Below are 9,950 nucleotides of genomic sequence, written 5' to 3' on the forward strand. Positions count from 1 at the left end.
AAAGGGATGGGACATAATTATTACGGGGAACCCGCATGGCCCAACGATCTTTTATATATTTTTCCAGTAGTAATTCTAGGTACTATTGCATGTAATGTAGGTTTAGCGGTTCTCGAGCCATCAATGATTGGTGAACCGGCAGATCCGTTTGCAACTCCTCTGGAAATATTACCCGAGTGGTACTTCTTTCCCGTGTTTCAAATACTCCGTACGGTACCCAATAAGTTATTGGGCGTTCTTTTAATGGTTTCTGTGCCAACAGGCTTATTGACAGTACCTTTTCTAGAGAATGTCAATAAATTCCAAAATCCATTTCGCCGCCCAGTAGCTACGACCGTTTTTTTAATCGGTACTGTAGTAGCTCTTTGGTTAGGTATTGGAGCAACATTACCCATTGATAAATCATTAACTTTAGGTCTTTTTTAGATATTTTTTGATTCATTCAACCGTGAAGTACCATAGGTATCTAGGAAATAGTTACTTCCAAGTGAATCTTCCCTAGATACCTAAAATCCATTTTATTATGATCCATTTCGCGAAAATATAGATTGTACCAAAGATGCTAAATTGTTTTCTTTTTATTCTAACTCGAAAAAGAAGAAGAAAAAAAATTGCAATGGATTTAAAACGAGAGTTTATTCTTAAGTAAATCAATTGGGAGATGCTTCTCTAGAGTGTCCCATATATGTTTTCTATCTTCCATACGAAAACTGTCAATTCTCAGAAGATCTTCTTCAGTCTTACTCAAAAGGTCCAATAGTGTATGTATATTGGCCCTTTTTAGACAATTATACGTTCTAGAAGTCAATTCTAATTGATCAATAAAAATACAATTCAATGGAATTCCTTTTTTGTTTTTCTTTAGATTAGTTAATCTTTTTTGAAAAGTAAAAAGGGGTGGAGTAAACCTGTTTTTATTTTCTTCGAAACTAGCGCCCTCTTCCTCCGCGTGTAGAAAAGGAAGAAATAAATCAATCAAATTACGAGAAGCCTCATAAAGTGCTTCCTTAGGGGTTAAACTTCCATTAGTCCATATTTCTAGAAAAAGTATCTCGTGTTTTTCATTTCCATTCCCACAAGAAAAAATACTATAATTCACATTTCGAACAGGCATGGATACAGCATCTATAGGATAACTTCCATCTTGATAGTTCTTTCTGAGTTCTGTCTGATATCCACGATCTCTCTTGATCTGTAAATCAATACAGAAATCAATGGGCTCTGTCAAGTTAGCTATAGGTTGTGCCGTATCAACGATTTCTACGGAAGGCGGTAAGATGATATCTTGAGCAGTTATGTATCTAGGACCTTTGACGCAAATGGATGCGTCTCTAACTCCATAGAGATTACTTCTCAATACAATTTCTTTCAAATTTAGTAAAATTTCTTGTACGGATTCTTCAATACCTGCTATTGTAGAATACTCGTGCGGCACGCTCCCAAATTTTGCACGTGTGATACATGTTCCTTCTATTTCTCCAAGTAAAGCTCTTCGCAAGGCAATACCGACGGTGTCCGCTTGACCTTTTCTAAGCGGGGACAGAATGAAACGACCATAATAAAGGCGCTTACTATCTACTCTTGATTCAACACACTTCCACTGTAGTGTTTGAGTGGATCCTGCTACCTCCTCTCGAACCATAATAGACTAGTATTATTATTTTATCATTGAATCGTTTATTTCTCTTGAAATGAAAGTTGAAAGCGGGTTAATTCTTTTACAGACGTCTTTTTTTAGGCGGTCGACATCCATTATGCGGCATAGGTGTTACATCGCGTATACAACTTAATCGCACACCACTTTTAGCAATGGCTCGTAATGCGGCATCTCTTCCACTACCAGCGCCCTTTACCATAACTTCTGCTCGTTGCAAACCTACTGTACGAATAGCATCTACTGCTGTTCTTTGACCAGCATAGGGTGATGCTTTTCTTGAGCTTTTGAATCCACAAGTACCGGCCGAGGACCAAAAAACCACCCGACCTTGTGGGTCTGTAACAGTTATAATGGTATTGTTGAAACTAGCTTGAACATGAATAACCCCTTTTGTTATTCTACGTGCACTCTTCCGTAAACTAAAACGTGCATTCCTACGTAAACCAATACGCACTTTCTTACGTGAACCAATTTTTGGTATAGCTTTTGCCATATTTTATTATCTCATAAATATGAGTTAGAAATAAAAAAAAGAAAAAAAGATACAAAGATATCCGTTTCAGGGTAAAATAAACCCTTTACTTTAATTATTTTAAATGAAATTATTTTATTTGGAATTGGAACATTTCCGCGGGTACTTTTTTTTACTTTTTAGAAAGTAAAGTTCTTTTTCGAAAGATTACCCCTGTCTTTGTTTATGCTTCGGATTAGAGCAAATGACTCTAATTCGTCCACGCCTACGAATCAGTCGACATTTTGTACAAATTTTACGAACGGAAGCTCTTATTTTCATATTTCCGTATCCTTTTTTAAACTATGAATCTAATCTTTTGGAAAAAATAAGTCTCTTCGCTTGAATTTTAGAACTTAGAATTTATTACCCTAGAAAAAAAAAGAAAAACCTAATCCTTTGAATCTTTGGTATCCTTCAAATCTTCGCTATCCTTCAAATCTTCGCTATCCTTCGAGTCTTCGATACGCTTCGAATCCTTATGGGGAAGTCTATAAATTATACGTCCCTTGCTTGAATCATAACGACTTACTTCAATTTTGACCCTATCCCCCATCAGTATTCGTATAGAACTAGACCGTATCTTTCCTGAAATATAGCCTAGGATGATGGTGTCATTCTCTAGCCGAACGCGGAACATTCCATTGGGTAGGGCTTCCGTAACTAAACCTTCGAAAGTTACTTTTGCTTCTCTCGGGTTTTTTTTTTCTCTCCTATTTTTTTTTTCTGTCATATTTTTTTTCTCCTATTTTTCTATTTTTATTTTAAAAATAGGAAGGGCGAGATAGAATTCGAGCACTATAGGCGGGGCGATTACCATATATAACATAAGACTTCTCCCCCAATTCTGTTTAGTCGAGCTTCTCGATCTGTCATTATTCCTCGAGAAGTAGAAAGAATAGCAATTCCCATTCCACCCAAAACTTTAGGAATTCCTTGATAGTTGGTATAAATTCGTAAGCCGGGTCGGCTGATACGCTTTAAAAAGGTTCTTGTTCTATATATTCCTTTTATAGTCTTTCTCTTTTGATGTCGCAAAGTTGAAACCAAGAAATATCTGTTACGTTCCTGATGTTTCCGAACACTTTCAATAAAACCCTCTCGTAGAAGTATTTTAACAATGTTTTCGGTAATATTTGTAGATACTACTCGAACTGTTCCTTTTTTATTCATGTCCGCATTTCTTATAGAGGTTAGTAAATCAGCAATAGTGTCCTTGCCCATAAGACTCTAATTCTAGGTTCCTCCTAATTTTTCTATAATCAACATGTTTTCTTTTTTTTTTTTTCATTTTGGATTTTAAAACATATACGTAAAACACAATCTACTAAATTAATTCTTTGGTCTCAATTTCGCCTACTAGTATTTATAATACTTCAGGAGCTAATGAAACTATTTTGGTAAAATTCAATTCTCTCAATTCCTCGGCAATCGCGCCAAAAACTCGAGTTCCTTTTGGATTGCCTTTTTGATCAATTATAACCGCAGCATTGTCATCATAGCGGATTATTATACCGTCTTCGCATTTGAACTCTTTACATGTACGTACAATTACAGCTCGAATTACTTCGGATCTTTCTAGAGGCATTTGGGGCAATGCGTCTTTGATTACAGCAACAATAACATCACCAATACGAGCATATCGCTGATTACCAGCAGCTCCTATGACTCGAATACACATCAATTTTCGAGCTCCACTATTATCTGCTACATTTAAAAGGGTCTGAGGTTGAATCATATTATTTTGATTTCAATTTGTTATTTCAATGCAAAAGGATGAAAGAAATATTGTCTTTCCAGAAAGAAAAACCGAGCATTTTTTTTTATCTTCCATACCCCTTTTAGGGTTCTATATCTCTAATCGAATAAATTGACTTCGTATGGGCATTTTACTGGCAGCTATGGAGATAGCTGCTCTAGCTACAGTTTCAGATACTCCCCCCATTTCATAAAGTATACGACCAGGTTTAACAACGGATACCCAATATTCGGGGGACCCCTTTCCCGAGCCCATACGTGTTTCCGTGGGTCTTAGTGTAACCGGTTTGTCGGGAAATATACGTACCCATATTTTTCCACCACGACGTGCATATCGTGTTATTGCTCTTCGTCCTGCTTCTATCTGTCTCGCCGTGATCCAAGCGGGTTCAAGTGCTTGAAGAGCATATCTACCAAAACAAATACGATTGCCTCGGCAGGATTTTCCTTTCATTCTTCCTCTATGTTGTTTGCGAAATCTGGTTCTTTTGGGGTTATAGTCGATGGTTCTCTTTCTTAGTTCCATCTCTACTGCAAAACTGGACATGAGAGTTTCTTCTCATCCAGCTCCTCGCGAATGGAATCAGAAAGCATGTAAATTTCTCTAATTCATAATATTCCAAAATATTACGGTACGGATAGATACACATTAATAGATAATAGAAAAAGTTCGGTTTTTTTTATATTGAATTTGTTAAAACAGAAAAATATAATATATAGTCAAAAAAGAAGATCTAGAATATATCCAGATGTGTGTGTATATTTATCTAAATTCTATATTTATAGATAATGTAATCCTTCTTAAAAAAATCCTTATTTTTACTCTTATTGAATCGCGGTAAAGTATTCTAATTCAATAAGAATTTCGCGGGCGAATATTTACTCTTTCCTGTCTTATTTGTTAATTTATAAACTTACCAAATAAGACAATTTTTTTGGTTTGTTCCGCCATCCCACCCAATGAAGTGTTAGGATTCTTTTCAATAAAATCCTATGGAATCATAGGTTCTGTCGTTCCCACTGCTTCTCCTTGAATGGTTAGGTCTGAATCCCGCAACGGAGCTTCCAAAAAATTTCTTTCCGAGTTAATTTTCTCAGTTTTATTAACCCGGGCGGCTCTTTATTATTGCTTTAAATTTGTAGTTCTTGTTTCAAGTTACAATTTTTAATTCTCTATTATTTTTATTATATTGATGCTTTATCACATTGCCTTTTATGATGTAATTCATAGACCATACATAGTGGAATCCTATATCTTATTTATTTCCTCTTCCTTCTTTCTATCATCCCTCCCTTTATCCACATCCCTTTAGTTTTGCTTCACAACCTAGAATCCCTTTTCTTTTTTAGAGAAAAAATTGCAGTTGCTACAACTATATGACACATCTACTCATTTATGTTATGATAGAGGTATTTATTCATATAGTGACTGTTTCTTAGTTAGGATCTCGACAATACGAAGCAATAGGTTGGTTATTAGTTAATTTTCTATAATTACTAAGTTTTTTTCTTAAAAAAAAGAAAAAAATAACGAGTCACACACTAAGCATAGCAATTATATTAAATGATTTATCAATTTTCATTAAATCTTATAGAAAGAGGTATAATTTCTTCTTTTGCAGGGATTCAGGGAAAAAAGTCTCTTGTCATTTTTTATTCTATCAATGGACAGAATCCGAAGACAAGATTACTTATTCTTCGTCTACGAATATCCAAATTTTTACACCTAATACTCCATAGATAGTCCGAATTGGATAGCAGCAATAATCAATTTTAGCGCGAATTGTTTGGAGGGGAAGTCTACCCTTTTTAATAGATTCGGCGCGTGCAATTTCTTTTCCTCCGAGACGACCCGCAATTTTTACTTTTACTCCCCTTATATCTGCTTTTTTAGTTAATTCAATGGCTTTTTTCATTGCCTTTCGGAATGAAACTCTATTTTTTTAATTGGAAAGCTATATATTCTGCAAGAATGTTAGGCTGTCTATAAGGTTCTTTAACTTTTTCGATAGAAATATTAAATCTCTGGTTTACAGAGTTAATTCCTTTTGTAGATCTTTCTCTAATTCTTCGATTGCTCCTTTTTTCTTTAATAAATTTGGGAATCCAATATGGATTATGACGTGGATCGTATCGATTTCTTTTTGGATTTCTATATGTGTAATTACTTCGGAACTTGAACCTGAGTCCATTTTTCTATTATGTGTAATTACTTCGGAACTTGAGTCTGATTCTATTTTTCTATTCGAGCCCTTTTTCCTATTCTTTTGTATATAGTTCTTGATACAATCCCTTATTTTTTTATCTTCCTGTAGACCTTCAGAATAATTTTTTGGTTGTGCGAACCAAAAGGAATGGTGTTTTTGGGTTGTACCAAGTCTGAAACCGAGTGGATTTATTTTTTGTCCCATATTTTTCTATTCTATATTTTTTTTACTGGGAATCGAAATCTTAGATGGATCTAAAGGTTATTTAGATTTCTTTACTATATTTAGTACAATTGTTATATGACACATGCTTTTTTTTATGGGGAAACTACGTCCTCGAGCTCGAGGTCTGAATTTCTTCATAATAGTACTCCTACTGACTTCGGCTTTAGTAATAAATAAATTCGCTTTGTCGAAATCCCTATAATGAGTAGCATTTGCGGCTGCCGAATAAACCAACTTTAAGATGGGATAAGATGCTCGATAGGGCATGAGGTTCAGTATCATAACAGTTTCCTCGTAGTAACGCCAGCGAATCTCGTCAAGAACTCTTTGTGCTTTGAAAACAGACATAGGGATACGTTTTTTGTGCTTTGAAAACTCTCTCGAACTTAAGTAGACGATCGGTTGGAACTTTCCTTGCGAGTTTCCTTAGCCCACTTTTCTTCTTCTTTATCCTAGGGATATACTTTACTAGTTTGAAACTTGTCATAAATAAGGTTATTCCCCGCCTACCTTTACTTTATTTTGAATCTTTTTTTCTTCTTAATCTTTCTATTCAGAATTCAGTTAACGACGAGATTTAGTATCCTTTCTTGCATTTTCATAACTCGTGAAATGCCGAGTAGGCACGAATTCCCCCAATTTGCGACCTACCATAGGATTTGTTATGTAAATAGGTATATGTTCCTTTCCATTATGAATCGCGATTGTATGGCCAACCATTGTGGGTAGAATGCTAGATGCCCGGGACCACGTTACTATTGTTTCTTTCTCCTCCTTCATATTGACCTTTTCTATCTTTGCCAATAAATGATGAGCTACAAAAGGATTCGTTTTTTTTTTCGTGTCACAGCTGATTACTCCTTTTTTCCTTTTTAAAGAGTGGCATTCTATGTCCAATATCTCGATCGAAGTACGGAGGTCAGAATAAATAGAATGATCAATGGAAAAAAGAAAAAAATCCTTTAGCTGGATAAGGGGCGGATGTAGCCAAGTGGATCAAGGCAGTGGATTGTGAATCCACCATGCGCGGGTTCAATTCCCGTCGTTCGCCCATCGCATTATTGCAAATTCCAAAAATGCAATTTTCCATATTCCTAGTTACGTATTTACTTACGGCGACGAAGAATAAAACTATCGCTATATTTTTTCCTTTTCCTAGTTCTTCTTCCAAGCGCAGGATAACCCCAAGGGGTTGTGGGTTTTTTTCTACCAATGGGAGCTTTCCCTTCACCGCCCCCATGGGGGTGGTCCACAGGGTTCATAACTACCCCTCTTACTACGGGGCGTTTACCTAGCCAACACTTAGATCCGGCTCTACCCAAACTTTTTTGGTTCACCCCAACATTACCCACTTGTCCGACTGTTGCTAAGCAGTTTTGGGATACTAAACGGACCTCCCCAGATGGTAATCTTAAAGTGGCCGATTTACCCTCTTTTGCAATGAGTTTCGCTACAGCACCTGCTGCTCTAGCTAATTGCCCACCCCTTCCACGTGTGATTTCTATGTTATGCATGGCCGTGCCTAAGGGCATATCGGTTGAAGTAGATTCTTCTTTTCTCTCAAAAAACCCCTTCCCAAACTGTACAAGCTTCTTCCAAAGCATACGGCTTTCTAGATGTATATGACGATCTCTAGACAGATGGATCTTATATGAATCATATGATGAAGTACCACATGAGTGGATATATAGGAAAGGAATCCAAATCTGCCGAATCGCTCATGTTATGATCTTCTACATCCTAGGTCTCTGCGTTCCGTCATCTGGCTTATGTTCTTCATGTAGCATTCAGATCGAATGACTCTATGAAATTACGTCGATACTTCCACATATTATGGGTAACGTAGGAGACATCCCTATTTTCCCCCGGGGGTCTTAATTACCACTGCTTAGCTTTCAATTTGCCTCTGACCATCAAATTAAATGTGAATAACCCGTCCTCCTCTCTTTGAAACAAGGGGCGCTTCCGGTTCTGTGCGTGCTTCAAACAATTTTGTCTTCTCCATATTACCATATCTCTAGAGCCAATAATTTTCTATGAGGAACTACTGAACTCAATCACTTGCTGCCGTTACTCAACAGTTTTCTGTTGAGGTCTATCCCGTAGAGGTAGTCAAATTGGATCAGTGATCGATTTCTAGGTTTCGTCGTAAACCTAATTGGTTACTTCCAATTACGTAAATCAATAGTTCAAACCGCACTCAAAGGTAGGGCATTTCCCATTGATATAGGAACTTTTGTACCAGAAACAATAGTATCTCCAATTATAGCCCCTCTGGGATGTAAAATATATCTCTTCTCACCATCCCCATAGTGTATGAGACAAATGTATGCATTTCGATTAGGGTCGTATTCTATGGTTACGATTCTACCAGATATGTCTTTTTGATTCCGTCGAAAATCTATTTTACGGTATAGGCGCTTATGACCTCCCCCTCTATGCCTTGCGGTAATGATTCCTCTGGAATTACGACCTTTACCACAACGGTGCCGTCCATGGATCAAATTATTTCGTGGATTGGATTTCACTTGCCTGTCTACGGTTCCCTTGCGTGTGCTCGGGATAGGTGTTTTGTATAAATGTTTCGCCGTATTATTAAGTATTCTCCTTTAGTTTTTTTCTCTATCTAGAAGTGGAATAGAATAACCCGGTTGAAGGGTAATGATCATACGTCTGTAATGCATTGTATGGCCCAGAATAGGTCCTATTCTTCTACCTTTTCCAGGTAGTCGATGGCTATTCACAGCTACCACCTTAACACCAAAGAAGAGTTCGACCCAATGCTTTATTTCTGTCTTAGTGAATCCCGATTCGACATTAAAAGTATATTGATTCTTTCCCAATAAACGAAGACTTTTTTCTGTAAATACTGCGTATTTGATTCCATCCATAAATCGACTTTCCCTCCTATGCTCTGAGTTCCAGTATCGATAAGAATTCGAGTTCTTATTGTTCTTATGTTATGGTATGAATATACCATACCAATTCGTTATGTATGGATGATGGATGAGATTCCATGGATAGAGAGCCAGTTCCAATAGACTTATGGAATGTTCCCGTTCGTGTGCATCCAGCAGGAATTGAACCCGCAAATTTACCAATTATGAGTTGGGCGCTTTAACCATTCAGCCATGGATGCTTAACAGGGATCATCGTACATCGTAAATAACCAATTTTCATATAGAAAGACATATCATAGAAAAATGAAATCGAAAATATTCCGAGATGGCAAATATTCGGAGATGACTATGAAAACACCTCTCTGGATCCTCGAATTGAAAGAGAGATTGAGAGGGATCAAGAATCCTAATTCTCGCTATTTGGAATGGATCCAATTCTATTGAGTCTGACTCATAGTGATCATTTCTCTTTAGCAAAGAATGACCTTGGTTATCAAAGGATTGAACAACCGGGATCCATTTACTTATGATACCTAGTTGGCATTGATAACAAGGATCTAATGAATTATGAGTTTAATAGATCCTCTTTAGCAGAAAGACGTATATTCCTTGCTCATTATCAGACAATCACTTATTCCCAAACCTCGTGTGGGACTAATCGTTTTCATTTACCATCTCATGGAAAACCCTTT

Source organism: Triticum urartu, unplaced genomic scaffold (genome assembly GCF_056163025.1).
Source record: "Triticum urartu cultivar PI428250 unplaced genomic scaffold, HENAU_Tu73 scaffold2, whole genome shotgun sequence".
In the NCBI taxonomy this organism is placed as follows: domain Eukaryota; kingdom Viridiplantae; phylum Streptophyta; class Magnoliopsida; order Poales; family Poaceae; genus Triticum; species Triticum urartu.